Below are 21,343 nucleotides of genomic sequence, written 5' to 3' on the forward strand. Positions count from 1 at the left end.
ATGTCCTCTTTTTGCCATAGCAACTGCTCTCTCTTCGCGGAGCAAGTTCAACCCGCTCGCTCTCAGGCTGCTAGGAAAAATTCAATTTTGGTGGCTGGTGCCTACAGCCCCTTAAAAAAGCCCCTGCGGAAGCCCATGGGCAGCTTTTCTCGGGAGAAAAGTGCAGGGGCAAAATATCCATGATTCAATGGCTTTTTTCAAGCGGGGGCATCCAAACCGCAGCCCACTTGCCACTACACTGGGCCTGTTCTAGTCCCCGTTGACACATGATTGAGAGCATTATTAGGGAGATTGATTTAGTCATTATATTTACAAACATGGGTAGAGGGGTGGGCAGAGCAGTGCCTTGCAAGAACACTGCTGCTCAGTAACTGCCCCCTGGAAGGTGAGTGCTACGATCGTCCTTAAATTCTTGCTTTAGCCTGTCTCAAAGCAAAGTTTCACAGCCTTCCCTAATGATAAAAATTACTCGGCTTGTTAAAAACAATCTTTTGTGGAGAGTCTGATTCAGAGGATTCTGGAGTTTGTGTTCTTAAACTAGAAGCTAGGTGATTCTTACCATCAGGGAAGCATGAGTCCTGCTGTCCTGAAAGATCCCAAGGGGTAGTCTATTCCAAACCACACCAAGCAGCCTAGGCAACTTTGTGGGAATGGTCACTGGATTCTGGGCTATGTCAGAACCACACTGGCTTAGTGTGGTTTTGACACAGAACCCCAGCCCAAGAGTGGTGGTGAAAAGAATCAACTGGGATTCTGTATGTGAAGGGATTTTTAGCCCCTGGAACTCACTATGAAACATAAGGGCTTATGAGTAATGTCTTAGACCCCAGGGGATATCTCCTGGTTCTGCTACTTTCTTGCTTTGTGATTATTTTGCAAGACACTTAACCACTCTGAAAACAGTTCTTATTCTGTGAAGTTGTGATTATGATCCTTCAATGCTTTATTTAAAGTTCTCCATTTAGGGCTTCCCTGGTGGCGCAGTGGTTGAGAGTCTGCCTGCCGATGCAGGGGACACGGGTTCGTGCCCCGGTCTGGGAAGATCCCACATCCCACATGCCGCAGAGCAGCTGGGCCCGTGAGCCATGGCCGTTGAGCCTGTGTGTCCGGAGCTTGTGCTCCGCAACGGGAGAGGCCACAAAAGTTAGAGGCCCACATACCGCAAAAAAAAAAAAAAAAAAAAAAAAAAAGTTCTCCATTTAAAGGGACTCTGGCAACTTAGAGTGGTCATAATAATAGTTAACATTTACTGAGCATTTACTATGTGCTCATCAATATTAGCTCATTAACTCATCCCCATAGCTCTATGTGACAGGGATTACGGTCATCTTCATTTTATAGGTGAGGAAACGGAAACATAAAGAAGTTAACTTGCCAAAGCTGTGGGCACAGCGCTTGGTAGGCGAGGAGCGTTCATTCATTCAGTTATTCTTTAACATTTATTAAGCTGCTACTATGAGCTATAGATGATACATGAATGATAAAATGGGAAACAGCGTCCAAACCTATCCTTTGGGGACTTACAGGCTAATGGCGGAGGCAGGCATGAAATTGAATGTGACCTATAAATGTTCCAGCACTTGAGTAGATATCTTTGACGGTACAGTGCGAGCACAAGAAGGGAACGTCAGCTCCACCTGGGGAAAGGTGGGTGGTGGTAACAGGAAGGAGACTTCACGGAGGAAGTAACCGTCAGTGATTGTAGCTTTCATCATTATGGGAAATATTGTATCATACACAAGCTTCAGGGTAGGCAGGCTTCGGTTAAATCCTGATTCTGTCATGTGAACTGGGGGAAACCTCTCCATCTCTGAGTCTCAGTTTTCTAAATCCGAGATAGGAATGCAGCTGCTTCCTTGTCATGGTTGACATGAGAGTTAACAGACCGTGGAGAGCTGAGCCCAGCCCCTGGTATTCCCTTGCTCAGCACAGGGTAGTTGTGGGATTATGATAGAAGTGCCAACTCTTTAGAGGCTCTGCTGGGTCTAGATGGATGAAATGACTTTGCTCTTCTCTGGTCCTGCTACTCCTCCCTGCCCCTAAAGTCTAGTTGCAGTCTTTTCTCCATAAAGACTTTTTGAACACCCCAGCCCACAGGGCTATTTTTCTCCTCTGGGTACCAGGAAAATAACTTGTACATACAACTTTAGGTCATCAAGTTGGCTCTTTTCATTTTGGATAATACGCTTATGGGAGATATCTTTATATCAATCGGCCCAACCATCTAACCATCTAAACATGTTGCTTTTCAGTTGCATCACCAAGCTAGTGAAGGGGAAACAGTTCTCAGCAGTTGATGGGAAAATAAATGTTTTAAGTAACCATTCTCTGAAATTCCTGCCAACATACAGCTATAGGAAGTCAAAAGAAGTTATAGAAATTAATTAGGTCAAACTATAACTGTATTTTTAAATCCTAGCCAATACCATATTATAGTTAAAAAAACTTAAGGTACAGAGAGGTTAAGTGATTTAGTCAATGTCACACAGCTAGAAAGTAATAGAGCCAGAATTAAAATATCCCTTTGATACCCAAATTTATTTTCTCCCTTTATGCATTCCAGCAGACTTCAGCAAATATTTGTCAATTGATCTTTTGAATTATAGAGTTAGGCAAAGTATTTTAAAGTTGCCACATCCCATTTTCCAGGAAAGAAATCCCAGCCCTGCTTGAAATTCACATAAAGCCCCATGGGTACGATTTTGTTAATTCCAGGCAGTATTTCCCTTCAGGACAATGGCATTCCTAGTGTAGGATCCACCAGCTGAGAGTCTTGGAGGCCCATCCCTTTCCTATCTACCTTAGCTACATTTGTACTCGGTTTTCAGAACACTTTCTGTTGGCTCCAGCTATCCATCTTCTAGCTCTCAAAGAATACAATGGGCTCTTTCACATGCAGCCCCCTAGGATTCTGTAAGGTAATAACACCATTGAAGAGTTTCATTCTTCATCTGGAAATCTAGGGAAATGGGAAACACCTGGAGAAGAGTGTCTCTCTAGGGGCATTTTGGGAAAGAATAGTTGGCTGCATATTATTTAAAAAAAGCAACAACTCCAGCTTAGGCTCTATCATTTTGTTGTAATAATTTGTTAGCCCCAAGTCAGGTTATTATATTAAAATACGCTCTGGCTTTCTCTCCCCATTCCCAGGCTCACCGCTTTCTTTACGTTGTAAGGAATACCCACCATAGGAAAGGAATACCAAAGGAATAAACTAACATTTCATGCTCACTTACTCTAAGCCAGGCACCGTATACTTTACATGTATAAATTAATTTAATCTTACTACAAACCAGAGTTAGGTATTGTTACTCCTATTTCAAAGAAAAATAAAAACCAAGGTTATTGAGATTACATTATTTCCACAAAGTCACATTCAATAAAGGGCGCACTCAGGATTTATGTCTGATTAACTCTAAAACTAATAGCCACTAGCATTTATGGAGAACTTATAAATGTTAGGCACTATTCTAAAATCTTTAAGCATATTAACTAATTTAATACTTTCATAATTCCCTGAGATTTATATTATTACTTGGGTTTCAAGGAGAAAGTTCAGGCTTTTAAAAGGTGAAGTGGGGCTTCCTTGGTGGCGCAGTGGTTGGGAGTCCGCCTACTGATGCCGGGGACGCGGGTTCGTGTCCCGGTCCAGGAAGATCCCACATGCCGCGGAGCAGCTGGGCCCATGAGCCACGGCCGCTGAGCCTGCGGGGGGGGGGGGGGGGGGGAAGGTGAAGTGATTTGCCTGAGGTCTTGTAAAGAGTACTTGGCAGAGTTGAGATTTGAATTTAGGCATCTTGGGTGCCAGATTCTATACACCATGGTGCCTCTCCACACCATGATGAAGGGTTCTTTAACTGGGGCTCTGCTAAGGGACCCTGAAGAATCGCCAGGAACTCTTGGGAAAATGAACTTTAAAATGTACTCAAGGAGGCATGGCCAAGCCAATTAACTGGTCTGAGGAAGAGAGGATCAGTGAGTAGACTTTCAATTTTCTTGCAGCAATCCACTGTGATCCTTTAAGTAATCTCAAGTGAGCTAATTTATCTGAAACTGGAAATTGATCACTTCCTCTTCTTTTTGTAGCTTCAGTTTGAAATTTCACCAAGTTGAGAAAAAATATTAAAGTTGGATAGATTTACCTACCTACCTATTTCCTCTCCAAAATATAGGTAGAATGACAATACATACAGGAACTAGTGAAGTCAAATTTAAATTTAATCTTATTAATTTATACTTGTGTCAACTTTTAGAGATCATTTAGAGATCAAATCATCCAATCTTTTTATCTTACAGGGGCTTAAAAATGAGGTGCAGAGAGCAGAAATGACTTATTCAAGGTCAAAGGACTTGGTAAATGGACAAAATTGGCTTGAATGTCATGATGCCTGAGCTATTAATGACAGGAGAAACCAGGATGATACACTGAGAAGTTAAAAAGAAATTAAGTTCTAAAGGAAAAATCTTCTACTCTCAGTCAATAGGAATTAAGAGAAGCAAGACATCAATGTGGTTGGCATCACTGAGAAGGTTCCATTGAAGAGAAAAACTAATCTGGGTCTTTAAAAATAAGTGAGGAGAGGAGGAATGACTTTCCCAGAAGTAGAAATGCACACACGCTAGGGCAGCATTCACGATGGTGGCGTGGCTGGATTGAGGCCTCCTAAGCAGGAGAGAAAAATGGTCCTGGAAAGTTGCTGGAAGAGGCAAGTAATGAGGACAAGGTTGTTGTATGACCCTTAGTGTCTCTTCTAATTTTAACATTTTCTCACCAAAATGATGAAAGCTACTCACTTTCTAATGCTGTCTAATCTACCCCAAACCCTTACTTCTACCCTTAGTATATCACATATCTCTATCTTGGGGTTTCTCAATTACTTGCAAAGATCCCTAAATGTTCTCCAGACAAACTTTCACTCAAACATGACAGGACTCAAGCTATTTTACTTAGTCGCAGGGCTTATTGTGAAAGGTTAGTAAATGCGCCTGGCATGCATTTCTTTAAAATATGTATATGGTTGCCCATTAAACAACCGGCCTCCTGGTTTGAGTGCCCCATTGAATCCGTAAGTTGTTTGTAGGAGAATACCTTCCACTTTAAGAATTCCAGCAATATTGCACTAATGTATTTTGAAAAGAGTTCTCATGTACCTTTTTTTTTTTTTTTTTGCGGTATGCGGGCCTCTCACTGTTGTGGCCTCTCCCGCTGCGGAGCACAGGCTCCGGACGCGCAGGCTCAGCGGCCATGGCTCATGGGCCCAGCCGCTCCGCGGCATGTGGGATCTTCCCGGACCGGGGCACGAACCTGTGTCCTCTACATCGGCAGGCAGACTCTCAACCACTGCACCACCAGGGAAGCCCCTCATGTACCTTATGATCAAAGTATGTGGAGTATGTAATCTTCATATAAACAATTGTCAGACTACTTGGAAATGCAACAAGAAAACTTTTATAAGAATCTAATCTTCCCCTGTGATTTTTTTTTTTTTTTTTTGCCTGCTTTAGTTTCCTTTTCCTGGCCTTTCTGGCCTAACCTGAGTGGGTTCCTGGGTTCACCAATTTAATAGGACATACAACTTTGTCACTCATGTCAAAACCCTTTTCATGTTCTCTTTCTATAAAAGGTGACAGCCACTTATCACTACAATGGGCTGGCTTTAGGACAATGATGATCAAGGATAATAATATGATTATCCTTTCTTTATTACCTTAAAATTAGGATCCAAATAATTTTGAGCCCCTGCTATGTGACAAACAGTATACAGTGTGCATTACATAAACTATCTCACTGAATCCTTACAACGTCCAGGTAGGATAAGTAATATTAACTCCATTCGATAGTTGAGGACACTGAAATGCAAAAACTTAAATTTTCTTATACTGAAACATAGGGGAAGTGATTTTGGCTTTGTGTGGTCCAACTTGAAATTTATGTGAACTACGTGAGTGCAGAGGGCCTGATTGATGACCTATCAAACATACATTGTACATCTGCTTCTGCTTTACTCATTAAAGATTTCATTATCCTGAGGTAAAGATTGCTGCTCACTTGTAAGATATAGATCATTGCCTTTCTTCCTGTGATGCTGATATTCATACTCATTGTCTCCTTCCCAGACACCAGGATCATGCTGCCCCACTATGTATGTGCTAATCTGTAACTATACTTCTCTGATGAACTTTTGAAAGAATAACCCCCTGCCAGGCTTGATGTTCTTTTTTCTAGCAAGGTATAAGACTATGCTAAAAACCATGCTTCAATGGAGCATTTCTCAGAGCTGAGAGACTGTCTCATGGCCTATAGCCTTCAGCTTAGCTGGAATAAAACTCTTTCTTAATCTTAGTCACAGATTGGTTATTGACTTTCCATCTGCATTGCTTGGCATAGTCGACAGGGTATCAGAGAAGCTCACCCGAGGTTCCGTGTGTTCTCCTTTGGACAGGCACTCAGTATCAGCACAGGCCCCTTGAGCCCCTCTGGCTTCCCAGCATTCTCCTAGTGCTTTGGTGAGTTCTCCTGATATCCAGCCCTCATAGATTTTAAAAAGTGACAGTCCTGAGTTTTGCCCAAGCTGTTAAAATGTTAAGACTTGGAATCTTACCGGAGGTACCGATACATTTCTTAAGTGGAAGGGTACTATAGGAAAGTCCTTAGGCAGAGAAAGCAGAAGGACCATTCGAGTCAACTGTGTTGGCTCAACTTTTTAAAACATGTGGCTTAAAAATTGGAAAGATTTGTACTTTATAGTAAAATGAAACAAAAAAGGGGGTTGGAGATTGTGCTTCTAAAGCCTACCAGCTCCTGGATGCACAGCCACAGACTGGAACTCCAGCTGGCTTCACATACAATGGGTACAAAGTCAATACTCATCTTGCCCCCAAATCACTAGGATGGGGTGCTTTTGACATTCCAAAACTGTTTTTTTTAAATATACTCAGTTAGAGAAACTAACTTGATAAAACATCTTTTCAAAATTCTGACCCTAAGAGAATAAAAGTATTCCTAGGAGAAAGCTTGAAGTTATAACTCTTATCATGTCCTTGAAATGTAAACATAGCCAGCATCACCTGAGACTAAGGCCTTGGCTCAGTTAGGAGAACCCAAAACTAAGAAAAAAAAAAAAAGGAAAAGAGATTTTTTAAAATGCAAGCAGGAAAACTATGAGATTTCTGTCTGTGTCTATCTGGATGTATATATGCCTGCGTGTACATTATAAATATGATATCTCTATCTCTGAATGGTATTATCAAAATAAATTTGTAAAAGAGCTCTATTTAATTGATTTGAAAGTAAGCACTTACAAATCAAATATTTCTAAATGTAACATAAGCTAGTCCCAAAATTTAAAGGACCACGTGATCTAGGATTAATCTTTAATGAATAAAAACAAGTTTAAGTTGCTAGTTTAATTAATACAGATATGTCTTTAGACATATTTAGAGTCATCAATATTAAGTATAATACTTTTATTGTACTTAGGTTTACTGAAAGTCAATAAGCTCATGTTATCTCTGTTACAAAATTTGTCAACAAGAAAATTAACTTGGTATGATGATATTTTCCTAAATAACGAAATAGAGATAAATGGAAAAAAAAAAGTTTTTTGGGTGAACTCTTTAAGAATACTTATGTAATTCAAAAAGAGGCATGTACCAAAATATTCATTGCAGCTCTATTTACAATAGCCCGGAGATGGAAACAACCTAAGTGCCCATCATCGGATGAATGGACAAAGAAGATGTGGCACATATATACAATGGAATATTACTCAGCCATAAAAAGAAACGAAATTGAGCTATTTGTAATGAGGTGGATAGACCTAGAGTCTGTCATACAGAGTGAAGTAAGTCAGAAAGAAAAAGACAAATACCGTATGCTAACACATATATATGGAATTTAAGAAAAAAAATGTCATAAAGAACCTAGGGGTAAGACAGGAATAAAGACACAGACCTACTAGACAATGGACTTGAGGATATGGGGAGGGGGAAGGGTGAGCTGTGACAAAGCGAGAGAGAGGCATGGACATATATATTCTACCAAATGTAAGGCAGATAGCTAGTGGGAAGCAGCCGCACAGCACAGGGAGATCAGCTCGGTGCTTTGTGACTGCCTGGAGGGGTGGGATAGGGAGGGTGGGAGGGAGGGAGATGCAAGAGGGAAGAGATATGGGAACATATGTAAATGTATAACTGATTCACTTTGTTATAAAGCAGAAACTAACGCACCATTGTAAAGCAATTATATCCCAATAAAGATGTTAAAAAAAAAAAAGAATACTTATGTTATGATATGCCTACCTAAGCTTCTCCCAATTTTTGGTAACTTGAAACTTTAATGTTTCACTGAATTAAGTTAAATGATGGAAATTCATTGAATTCTAGATCATTTTTAAATAAGATAAAATACTGAAACATTAATTGCTAAAGAAGTTTATGTTTACCTATTTTTGACCTCTTATTACAATGATACTAAATATATTTGAGACTATAAGTAAATATATTTTGTGCTTTATTGCAATATTATACAATAAAGTGTCATATGTTCCTAGAAATTAATTTTTAAAAAGGACTGTATATGTAAAGTAGGATATATGTTGTTATTGAGATATTTTGTTAAGGAAAAAGAAAGTGATTTTGTCCAGAAGCTGGTTATTTCTAAATGGAAAACGAAAGAAGGGACAAACATATGAATATAAAAATCTGTGGAAGGTTTGTGGAAAAGGAACCCTGAGAAAAGAGTTTTGTGTGTAATTAAGTTGAATTTGAGTGAATGAATTTTAATATTATATGTAAAATGGTGGAAAACTAGAATTTGTGTTTTTCTCTGCTAAGAGGACAAAGTTTTCTTGAAATATTGATCTGTTGTTTTTGACAACTGACTGTAAAGCTTCTTTACCTCTTAAGTAGTCTCTTGTAACTTTCTGTATTTGTCTTAGAATATTTTATTGTCACCTTGATTAAGTGAATAAGTAGTGTTTCACAGTGACTTACGATCCTACTTCACCAAGCGTTTAAAACCTTTTGATATCTTTGACAAACTTCCTCAAGTCAAATTCTAAATGAAGTTCTTTTGACCTCTAGCTAACTTTTGGATGCTTCAGAGAGCCCTAAAACAGCTCAAAGGGAGATATTAAACTAATTAGGCTTATTTGGTAGGTTAAATTACATGGGAATCATTGTCAAATGAGTAGTGATAAACCTTCTTAGGTTTTATTGTATGAGTGAATGTTATTAATATATATGTTCTAGAAATTATATGAAGTTTCTAAAATTTGAAATGTCCTGGTATGTCGTCAGTCATAATTTTAGCTATTATCTTAAAATGTATGTCACAGAAATAGCTGAATTTCCTCAACAATTGCAATGTAATCAGGTCTTTAACCATGCTTTTTAAGTCTTTTGTAATTTATAGGTAGTCATTGTCTTACTCTGATGCTTTTACAAAACTGCTTATAGATGACTTGCTTTTATGCTCCAAAACGAAGTTAGACTAGGTAGCAAAAGGACTTCCACCATGTATGAAGGCTATTTCAGCAATTGCTCTCTTAATACAAGGCTACTGAAAAGATAGTAGTGTGGTCTCCTTTAACTATTTATGTCCTCTACTCAGTTTGCTTCCAGCACCACAGTAAGAAAACAACCAGGACTGCATTTTATTAACAGATTATCTTCTTGCTCCTAGGAATGACTTACAAGAAATTCCTATTGATAATGAGGATCTAATTTGATTTACAGATGGGTCCTCCTTAAAGGATGAGCAGGGACATTACTGAGCTGGATATGTGGACATAATTGAAAGCTCTTATTTACCAAAAACAAAGCCAGCACAACAAGCTGAATTAATTATCTTAACCCAAGCTTGTCACCTAGCTAAAGACCAGATAGCAAACATTTATACTGGCAGTCCCTATCCCTTTGGAGTGGCACATGATTTGGGGATGCTATGGAAACAATGAGGTGTTTAACCTCTTCAAGACAACCTATAAAAAAATGGAAAACAGGTTTCAGAGTTATTAATTGCTATACACCTGACAAAACAGTTAGCAATTATTAAAACACCAGCATTCTGACACTATGGAAGCTAATGAAAATAAGCCTGCTGACGCTGCAGCCAAACAGGCAGCTTTAACTACTCAACCTGTCCAGCCTCGAGAATGTCCGCTGTTCTCTGTTAACCCTGCTAAGTCAGTAAAAGATTTTCTTCTACAGGCGCAAGAAGAAGAGAAGAGATCACCACTGAAGAAGAGAAACAGATGTGGCAACAAAAAGGGGAAATTCTTGACCCCATCACACAAATATAGTTTGGACCTGATTAAGAAAAAACCTATAGTGTCTGTTGGAGAACAATTGCCATTCTTTAACTCATTTGGCACCTGAAAAAATGGTTTTGTGGGAAAACAATGTTTTGGGAAACTTTCACCCATTAGTGGTTCAAGGGAGATATATTACATTATTTTCAGGGTCTTATTAAGGCACTTAAAAGATATAAAAAAATTGGTAGCTAACTCCTTTTTCAGCAAGTTCTCCAGAGGCAGCTACCATAAGGATCATGGATTAATAAAAGATTATTTGCAGCCACAATGGAAAGGATCTTATCAGGTATAATTAACTAATCCATGCTGAGCCTAACTGAAAGACATAAATTCATGGATTCACATCTTTCATTTAAAAAAGGCTCCTCCACCTGATGGGACACTGACCCTTGTTTCTGATACCTGGATTCAACAGACCAAGACAGATATCAACAAACCAGAATGAGAAGACAACAACAGAGGCAGACCGCTAAGGCAAGATGCCAGACCTGACCCATATGATTATTTATAATACTTTCTTGATTTTTTGGTACTTTTGCATACGATTTAAATGTTTTTCCTATTGTGGGCACAATCTTATGCAGATTTTAAGAATCAACCCAGTTGTTGAGTTTGTGTTTAATTACTTATGTTCAGCATTTCTGGCTTACCTTGGTGGATTTCTCCTCTCCAAGCTCTGAGTGTATGTCCCTTAGAAAATTTATTTCAGAAGAAAGAAGTTATAGTTCTGTTTAGGCCACTACTGATATTACTAGATGGGACCCTCTCACCTGGTCAATCAATGATACTTGCTCTGACTCTGGCCATAAATATGAATTCTCTCTTAATGGTACCCAAGCTCAGTCTAAACAATGAGCTAAAATTCAGTCAAATAATTTAACTTCCCAATTATACAGGACCCTCCCTCAGCTATGGGATGGATTTATATGGCTAACACCAGGCTATGGTTGTTTAATTTTAAGAGCTCCCCTATGTTGGGAACAATTCAATCATACTAAGGGCAATCAGCCTAGTAATACTAGAAAATTAAGCTGGGTGCCTTATAAAAAATGTCAACATAGCATTTCCCTTAAAGTTAGTCATTGGTATGAGGCAGATTGGGTTATACAACTAGGAATACGCTGGGTTTTACCTAATGGAACTCAATGGGTCTGTGGTACCAACCTATGGCCCTGGCTTCTGCCAGGATTGATAGGAAGATGCGTTCTAGGATTCCCTTGGTCTTAAGATAATATGCCTACCAATTTAGATGTAACTCCAGCAACATTTACCCTTAATGTAAGCCCAATGGCCCAAAAAATAGATATTCCATTGGTATGACCATCTGGCAGCTATTTCAGTGCCTTCAGTAGGACTGGAAGACATAATCACCCATATCGAGGCCCTCACAAAATTCACCCAACAGGCCTTGAATGACAGTAATCAGGCTATAGTCCTACTGAATTCTGAGAGCTCCATGATGAGAAAAGCAGTATTATGAAACCACCTGGCATTTGACATTTCTACAGTGCCCCAAGAAGTCACCTGCCCCATAAATCAAACTGAATGCTATATTTTATACTGTTTTATACCAGATGAATCCTCTGTTATAACACATTTAATGACCCACATGAAAAATAACATTTCTGCTTTAGGTGAACCACTTCCCAGTCTTGGTGACCTTTAAAAAATGGGTTTGGCTCTGGAACTTCATGGCTTAAATTTCTACTTATGAGCTTATTAATGTTATTAACTATATTACTTACATACTGTCTGTTTTATAGGATTGTTGTTTCTTGCATTACCCAATGTGTAACCAAGCCTCAGACAAAATTAATGATGACCACATAACTTGATCACATATATAACTCTATATAAACAATTATCATTAATGTAACATGTATTAATACTTCTTTAAAAATTATTATTAAAAGCACAGGTACAATGCCTGTGAGACAATTTGATGTAGTTGATAAAAGGTAGAACCTATGAGATGTTTCCCTTTCAGCATATAGCTTTGTGCCTGTTCACCATATATAAATAACTCCCCAACATAGATGACTATGCAAATCCAGAGATAAAAGAGGCCTAAAATACCCCCAAAGAATTAAAAAAAAAAAAAGATGCTAAGCACCAAGGGACATGATGGACCCATGGCAGACAGCACTCACTCTGGCATCAAAGGACAAAATTTGGTAATTAAGGCTTTCTATCTAAAGATTTGCTATCAAAAGGGGGAAATGATAGAGAAAAATTTCAAATTTTCACATACTGAGATATAGGAAAGCCATTTTGGTTTTACGTGATGCAGCTTGAAGTTTATGTGAACTACGTGAGTTTAGAGGGCCTGATTTATGGCCTAACAAACATACATTGTACACTCGCTTTACTCATTAAAGGAAAGAACGCATTATCCTGGGGTAAAGAATGCTTACATTGAAGATATAGATCATTGCCTCTCTTCTTGTGATGCTAATGTTAATACTGTTAATCCTGTCCCCTTCCCAGATGCCAGGGTCATGCTGACCTGCTGGGTATGTGCTAATCTGTAACTATACTTCTCTGTTGAACTTTTGAAATAATGTACCCCCTGCTGTACTTGATGTATGTTCTTTGTTCTCACAAGGTATAACACTGCTGAAAGTCATGCTTCAGTGGAACAGTTTTTCAGAGCTATCTGAGAGGCTTTCTCCTGGGCTATAGTCTTCAGCTTAGCTTGAATAAAACTCTTTCTTGTTCTTTGCTACAGAGTGGTTATTGATTTTTCATCAGTTGTAACTTGTCCAAGATTATGAAGGGGATCAGAATAGGCCACTTCAAAATAATGCCACTTGGCATAAGGATTATGCTGAAAGTAATTGAGAAACAGCAGGTGTGAGAAGTGTTTTCTGCCCTCCTCTTGTCTACCTAAAAGCAGGGCATACATTTCACTTTGTGAAGCTGCCCCCGTCCCTCCTTTTTCAGGAGTCAGAGAGCAAATCTTATCACGGGAGACAAAAAGTCATCACCACGATGAGTCTGCATAAACAAAACTAACTGCATAGAAGCCTTACCTTCTATTAGTTTCCCCTATATACTTCCCCACAGTTTATCATCCCTTGAAACCCAAACTCCCTTTCTTTTGTTAAAATGGTACATAAGCCTCAGAATCTAACTACTTCTTTTTTTAAAAAAAATATTTTATTTATTTATTTTTGTCCGTGTTGGGTCTTCATTGCTGCATGCAGGCTTTCTCTAGTTGCGGCAAGTGGGGGCTACTCTTGGTTGCAGTGTGTGGGCTTCTTATTGCGGTGGCTTCTCGTTGTGGTTCGTGGGATTCAGCAGTTGTGGCTCACGGGCTTAGTTGCTCCGCGGCACGTGGGATCTTCCCGGAGCAGGGCTCGAACCTGTGTCCCCTGCATTGGCAGGTGGATTCTTAACCTCTGCGCCACCAGGGAAGTCCCTAACTGCTTCTTTGTGTTTCACATCTTTTCTGTGAACTTCCATGTCCATAAATATTAATAAAAATTGAATACCTTTTCTTTTGTTAGTTTCTCCTTTGTTAGTCTAGTTTGCAGGCCCCTAGTTACTTAACATAAGAGGATAGAGAAAAAGTTTTCCCTTCCTAATAATTACATGCTAGAAGTCAATGAGTTGGGATTTAACCTCAGGAATTCTCACTCCAAAGCCAGTGTTTTTACATCTTTGGGGAGGTATATGTAAAGACCACTATTTTTGTTTTGTTGTTATTGTGGCCCCATTAAACAGAGAGAAGCAAGATTTTTTTTTTTTTTTTTTTTCGGTACGCAGGCCTCTCACTGTTGTGGCCTCTCCCGTTGCGGAGCACAGGCTCCGGACGCGCAGGCTCAGCGGCCATGGCTCACGGGCCTAGCCTTTCTGTGGCATGTGGGATCTTCCCGGACCGGGGCACGAACCCGTGTCCCCTGCATCAGCAGGCGGACTCTCAACCACTGCGCCACCAAGGAAGCCCGAGAAGCAAGATTTAAAATGCAAACAGTATCCAGAAAGATGTGGTGTGGCCTTAACTTCACACTGAAGTATAATGCTTGGCATCAAGTTCTTTCCTGGAAGCAAGGTAAAGAGAGCAAGAAAGAGAAATGAGATAAGGAAAAGGGCTCAGGAGGGAAGGAGGAGGAAGGAGAAAAGTTGAAGGGGGAAGAGAAGAGAAGAAGGAAAGGGGGCGGGTATAAATGAGAGCGAGAAAAGACAAGCAATCCTCTACGCTAGCCACCATGGGAGATTCAGAATACAAAGCTGGATGTGGCCTATTTTCTGTTTGCTAGATTCTCAGAGACTTCCAGGGAGATGGGATCTAAAATAGGAGTCAATAAGGCTAAAGGAAAGGAATGGGTAAGGGGTTATTTCTACCTGAATTAGTCCTACCTCCCTGGTCCATTAGTCTCTGGGGCCTCTGCAACTAGACATGCAGAACATCCATTCAGCGCCACTTTCTCAGCCACAGCTTCAAATGACCTTGGAAATAGAGCAGGCGGTTTTAAAAGTGAGATGAATGACATCTCCATGGAGATTGCACTAGCCATAGCTGGGCCTTGGGCACTGCATTCAGTGTCTGTTTCTTGGCCCTGTGATGCCTTTCCCTTCACTTGGGGAAGGACCCTTCATCAGCTTGATTCTCTCAGTTTTTAGGCACAAGATTACCATAGTTTGACTCCAGTGTTCTCAGCAGCATTGGCTCATTTCCTGTCCCACAGCAGCACTTTGGGAAAGACAGCCCAACTGGTTTAGACTTTAATGCATTCTGAATCTCAAGAGACACTGAATGATTACCTTGGTCAGGTTTTGTTGTATAGGGTTGTAGGGACTACATGGAAAGGATATTTGCAGAGTCCTCAAGATCCTTCTTTGAGAGCACTTCCAACCCCCTCTTGTTTGTTTATTCTCCTTCATTCCTTCCTTCCTTCCTCCTTCCTTCCTTCCTTCCTTCTTTCTTCCTTTCTTCCTTTCCTTCCTTCCTTCCTTCTTTCTTTCTTTCTTCCTTTCTTCCTTTCCTTCCTTCCTTCCTTTCTTCCTCTCTTTCTCTCTTTCTTTTTCTCTCTCCCTCCCACTCTTCCTTCCTTCCTTCTTTCCTTTCTCTCTCTTTCTAATGTGCACATGCAGGCAAGTACATGCGCGCGCACACACACACACACAATTATCACTGGGATCATTTCCCTCTTCTGCCAGGTACATGCACACACACATATAATTATCACTGGGATCATTTCCCTCCTTTGCCAGGTTATAACAAGTCCCCATGAATAGAGAAGTCCCCTCTGCACTGAGCTTAGTGCCTTCCTACTGGGTGAGAAACAAGGCTTAGTGAACGTCTACAAAGAAAATGTTTAGGATGCAGGGTGTTGGCCACGGTAGGCATTCATGCTCTAATTGCAAGTTCTCTGAAGCGACTGGCCAGGGCCTGACAGCCAGGATTCATAGCCGGGTCTTTGGACCCTCAATCTAGTGCTCTTTTTACTGTGATGGAATTTAAGATATCTACACAATTACCAAGATAACAAGCAAGAAGGGATGATGCTCTATTGAATAGAGACATTCCTCCTAGTGAGAAGATCAGAAAAATCCACAATAAAGAGAAGCCATGTGAACTGGCCTTGAAGGCTAGGCCTAACATTACCTATGTACAGACATTGCTCATGAGTGCCAGCTGTTGCTAGTACCCCAAATCAGACAAATTGATGACTAGCTGCCAAGATCTGCTTCAAGCTAGCAGCCAATGAACCTGGGGGCAGAGTCTGAGTCAATCTCTTTAGCAAATAGGACTAAGCCTTATTCAAAATAAAAAAAGAGGTAAAAAAATTTTTTTCTTCCTACCCCAGCTCCAAAAACAGAGGCCTGGAGAGTTAGAAAGGGAATCCCTTCTCTTCTGGGAATTACATGTTTCCCAGAACTTTGGTAGTCAATCAGTGGGGTAGCTTATCACTGCTGGAGATTACTTGTTTTCTATCATTACACTCATGTTGCTGTAATGCCAAAATCAGTTTGTATTAGTTTCCTATTGCTGCTGTAACAAATTAACACAAAACAGGTGGCTTGAAACAACACAAATTTGTTACCTTATGGTGCTGGAGGTCAGAAGTCTGAAATGGGTCTCACTGGGCTAAAATCAAGGTGTCAGTAGGGTTGTGTTCCTTTAGAAGGCTCTAGGAAAGAATCTAGAGGCTTTTCCAGGTTCTAGAGTCTGAACACATTCCTTGGCTGGTGGCCACCTCCGACTTCAATGCCAACAAAGTTGAGTCTTTTTCAGGTAGTGTCATTCTGAACCATACTAGTTGCCTCTTTCTTTCATTTATCCTTGTGAATCCATCAGGCCTGTCTGGATAATCAAGGATAACCTTTCTATGTTAAGGTCAACTGATTAGCAACCTTAAATCCATCTGCAACTTTAATTACCCTGTCATGCAACTTAGCATATCCATGGGTTTCAGAGATTAGGATGTGGATGTCTTTGGTGGGGGGGGGGGCATTATTCTGGCTATTACACACTTACAACATATAAATTACTTTTAACAGAAAACACCCCTTTAAATAAGAAAAGAAAAGCTAACCCTAAAATGAAACCCACAAAAATAAACTCTATTTAATCAGGAGCAAGCCAATTGATATATGTGTGTGTATTTAATATACATAAAAAGAACCTTGTCTTTGAGAAGCAAAGGGCAGCTTTAATTAGCATTTCTGTCTTTGAACTTCCAATTTTTACTAAGAAAGGACTCTGAAGAAAGTACCTTTTAAAATATTAAAAAGGAACAGCAAACAATTTAGAAGATTTAAGCTAATGATCAGACCAAGGGACATTCTACTCTCATTTTAGTGGTCAGAAGCAATTAGATGCAGAGCAGGTGTTTCCTGTGAGCCCGGAACTAACCTAGGAGGTACAGGAGATAGAACCTCAGAGCAGACAGAACTGGAATAATGTTCCCCCTTTGCCGAATTTCTAGGAGGATCACGGAAGATAGTGAAGGAAGAGGCACTTCTTAACGGGGAAAAGGCACTCACACGTTAAAACTCTAATTAACTCTCCCAGGCATCCTAGGACGGATAAGACTAGAAATAAGCCAAGATCTGCAGCTATGGAGGTTTTCATTGTTACTTAAAGTTGTCAATCCTCTGAACATGAGTAAGTCACAGATCATGACTTTCAGAAAGACTTCTCACTGCTTTAACAGTACTGTGGTAAATGAGGGACTTTCCCCTTTGAAGAGCCATACGATGCTTTCTCCTAAGGACACTGCTTTTAAATGGGCTGGTTCTTACACACTTGAGCTAAAACATCAATTCTAACACTTTCCAAAAATCTACATTTATCCAAGACTTTGTTATAATTTTATGTGTATTTTTACTTTCGCAGACTCTGTCTCATTTATTCTTTTTATCTGTCCATTGTAAAAATGAGAGCACTGATGTTACTTGGCCTTATCCAAGGTCAAAACCAAGCAGTAAAACTGGGTTTTAAAACTAGGTTTTTGACTCCATATCCAGTTTTTTTTTTTTTTTCTCTGCTCTAGTATTTACAGAATAGTTTCTCTGTGTTGGGTGTTGTGGTGAGGGCTTTATTTCGGTGATTTATAAAATGGGAATAAGTGCATAGCTCCCAGTGTTGTCAGGAGCAATAAATGGGTTAGTACACAGTACATTTAAAGCATTCAGGCCATTGCAGAAGATTTAGCAAGTGCTCTATTTATAAGAGTAATTATTAGCATTTCTTCACAAGCCATCTCCGAGGTGTTTCTATTATTACACCCATTAGACACATGGAGAAACTGCAGTTCGAAATGGTTAAGACACTTAACCACTTTTTCGGGTATGTGACCAAGTGAGCCACAGGAATCCTCATTCACACAAGCCAGCTTCATGTTGACTCTCTAGGCTTGGTTCTTTAAAACAGAGCCATTCTTAGTCACACACCTGGACTTCCAAGTGGGGCAGAACCTAAGCTAACCAAGCTGCAAAACTGCTCCATCAATTTGGAAAGATCCTCAGATTTCAGATGCCTATAGCTCTGTGATCATTTCTTCACCTGAGAAATCTGACCTTCACCTTATTTCACCTTATTTCTATTTCATGTCATTCATGCGTTTCTTCATTCATTCTTCAAAACAGTTAACACTGATTATGTGCCATGAAAAATATACAAGGGACAGTGAGGGATAAATATAATGAAGAACCTTACGGTCCAGAAGGGGAGGTAAGGAATGCACATAAGTCACTAAATCCAAGGAAGACTATTAGTGTTCATGAGAAGCTATGTTTAAAGAGCCATTTGGGTTTAGAGGAGGAAGAGGAACAGGGAAGTAGGAAGGTGAGGTCCATTAGGGAATGCTTCATAAAGTCTGAGTTTGACTTTCATAGTGGTTCAGTCATTTTTTTCAGTGAGTCAGTCAACATCATTTATTGTCTATTACGTGCTAAAATATGCAAAACCCCTCAATATAATCCAGTCAACAAATCCTGTTGGCTCCACCGTAAAAATATCTTTTCTCTGACTAATTCTCACTAATTCTGCTAACATAGCCCTTGACTCAAACCACTATGTGACACATTCCCATCTGATTTCCCTGCTTTCACTCTCACACGTCTACAGTCTGTTTTTACACAGCAGCCAAATTACAGAGTATATTTACATGTAACTTCCCTGCTTATGGCCTTCTGAGGGACAGCTGTCCATTACATTGAGGATAACGTTCTGGCCTCTCTTTGATTTCAGCTGAGACCAATTCCATCTCTCCCCCGTCCCCAACCACACTTCTCACATAGTCTTTCAATCCTTTGAACAAACTAAGATTATTCCCGGCTAAGGTCTTGTGTTTGGGGATCCCTCTGTGTAGACTACCCATTCCTCCAAGGCTGTCCCCTTCTTTCTTTTTTCATTTTATTTTAATTAATTAATTAATCTATTTATTTATTTTTGACTGCGTTGGGTCTTCTTTTCTGTGCATGGGCTTTCTCTGGTTGCGGTGAGTGGGGTCTACTCTTCATTGTGGTGCGCGGGCTTCTCATTGCAATGGCTTCTCTTGTTGCGGGGCACGGGCTCTAGGTGCGCGGGCTCAGTAGTTGTGGTGCATGGGCTTAGTTGCTCCGTGGCATGTGAGATCTTCCCGGCCAGGGATCAAACCCGTGTCCCCTGCACCGGCAGGCAGATTCTTAACCACTGTGCCACCAGGGAAGTCCTCCTTCTTTCTTTCTTTCTTTTTTAATAGGCTTTTTTTTTTTTGGCCAGGCAATTACAGCATATGGGATTTTATTTCCCCAACCAGGGATCGAACCTGTGCCCCCTGCAGTGGAAGCATGGAGTCTCAACCACTGGACCACCAGGGAAGTCCCTGTCTCCTTATTTCTTGTTCTTTCTCATCACTCAATTCTAGGCTCAAATGCTGTCTTCTCAGAGGGAGTTTCCTTGACCAGAAATAATCTGTGTCTCCTCTCATTACTGCCAGTCACTCTCTATCTCCATAGCACTCATCACTTTCCCTGAACTTTTTTTTTAACATGTTTGTTAGCTCATTCATTTCCTATCTCTTTCCACTTGTACAGAATACTCCCAGTATGACCTCTTTGTTATATTGTCTCCAGCACCTAGAAGAGTGCTTGATGACTGCAGGCTTTTCATAACTATTTGTTGAATGAATAAATGAATGGCATAAGACAGCGCTCTTCACTCATGCAGGCATTTGAAACCACATGAATTGCCTCAGCAACAGTCATAATCAGAGATTAGCAACTAACTTCATTTTATATAGTACAGTGGGTTCAAGAGAGAATTCTCTTGTGGGGGCTGTCAGACTATGAAGAATCATAAGTATCTATAAGAAAGCTGAATGATGAAGCTCTAATAAGTGTTTCTGGGCAGTAGAGTGGCATCAGAGAAGGGTCCTCTTTGCTTCTGGTAAAAAAAAAGAAAAAAAGCAATCGCAGCAAGGAGAGAAAAGAGAAAAGAAAACTGAAGACAAGAAGCTCAGTGAGTAGGCTATTGCAAGGGTCTAAATCAGAGGTCACATCAGTGGGCAGAAAGGGACAGGGATGAGATCTGGCACTAGAAAAGATGCAGAGATGAGCTTGGCAGGACAGTGTGAAGCTGAGACTGAGAATAGGGGGCATCAAAGGTGATCTGAACTAATTGTGAAACCTGGGGGATATATCTGTCAATATTTTCCTGGAACTGACTAGTGAAATGAAAGGCTGGTGGAAATATATTAAAAAGATGCAAGGATAACGCATGAACTTGAAATCAAAACTGAACAGCCAAGACTTAGGAAGGGGAGGAAAGAGGGCAGCTCTGGGTGGCCCACATCAGTAGTCTCTAGCCCTCTACCTGAGAGGGCTACACTTAAGTAGAAGTGTTCCAGGCACTCTTGAGCATGGCATCTACCCATCTCCGAATTTCAAACTTCAAAAAGGAAATCCTGCTTGGCCCACCTTGGGTCAGGCAAAAGCCCTTGGATTGATCACTTATAACCAGAAGGCAGGTCACCTAGTGCAGAAGAGCACTGGGGACTCACTCTTGTGGTCGGTGGTCCCTTTAGGAGAAAGGAAACTCTTGAGGGTTCAGCCAGCCACTCCAAGTCATCCCCGGGTGCAAATGGAAATGAGAACATGTAGGGAGGCAAAGATAACTAAAGTTTTGATAGAACTATATTTGAGTAATGAGCAGGGAATCCAAGGAGAGCTGCTGAGTTGATAACTTAAAATGTGAAGCTATACCTTGGGAGAGAGGCCAGAGCTAGAGATAAAAAGCTGGGATTCATCCATATAAAGGTAACTGTTGAAATGACAAGAGTGAATAAGATATTCAAGGAAGAGAGATGTTCAGAGACAGAGACCAGAGCAAAGAATCAACACTGTATGAAAAAGAGGAGCCAAGTATACCAGCCTCGTATACCAAGTATACCAGAACAAACATGGTGACAGAGATCCAAGGAGATTTTAGAAAGTAATATTTTCATGGGAGTCAAGAGACAAGAGAGCTTCAAGGAGAGGATTGACCCCTGTGTTAAATATAGAAATCCATTCATTCTCCAAGTTAAAGTGTAGTC

General features: G+C 40.3%; 1 protein-coding gene across 5 annotated transcripts in view; it reads right to left on the reverse strand.

Moving 5' to 3' along the window:
* Nucleotides 1-21,343, reverse strand: part of KCNIP4 (potassium voltage-gated channel interacting protein 4) — a 1,198,945-nt gene that overhangs the window by 231,790 nt on the left and 945,812 nt on the right. The window lies entirely within an intron of this gene.

This window comes from Globicephala melas, chromosome 5 (assembly GCF_963455315.2).
Source record: "Globicephala melas chromosome 5, mGloMel1.2, whole genome shotgun sequence".
Classification (NCBI taxonomy): Eukaryota; Metazoa; Chordata; class Mammalia; order Artiodactyla; family Delphinidae; genus Globicephala; species Globicephala melas.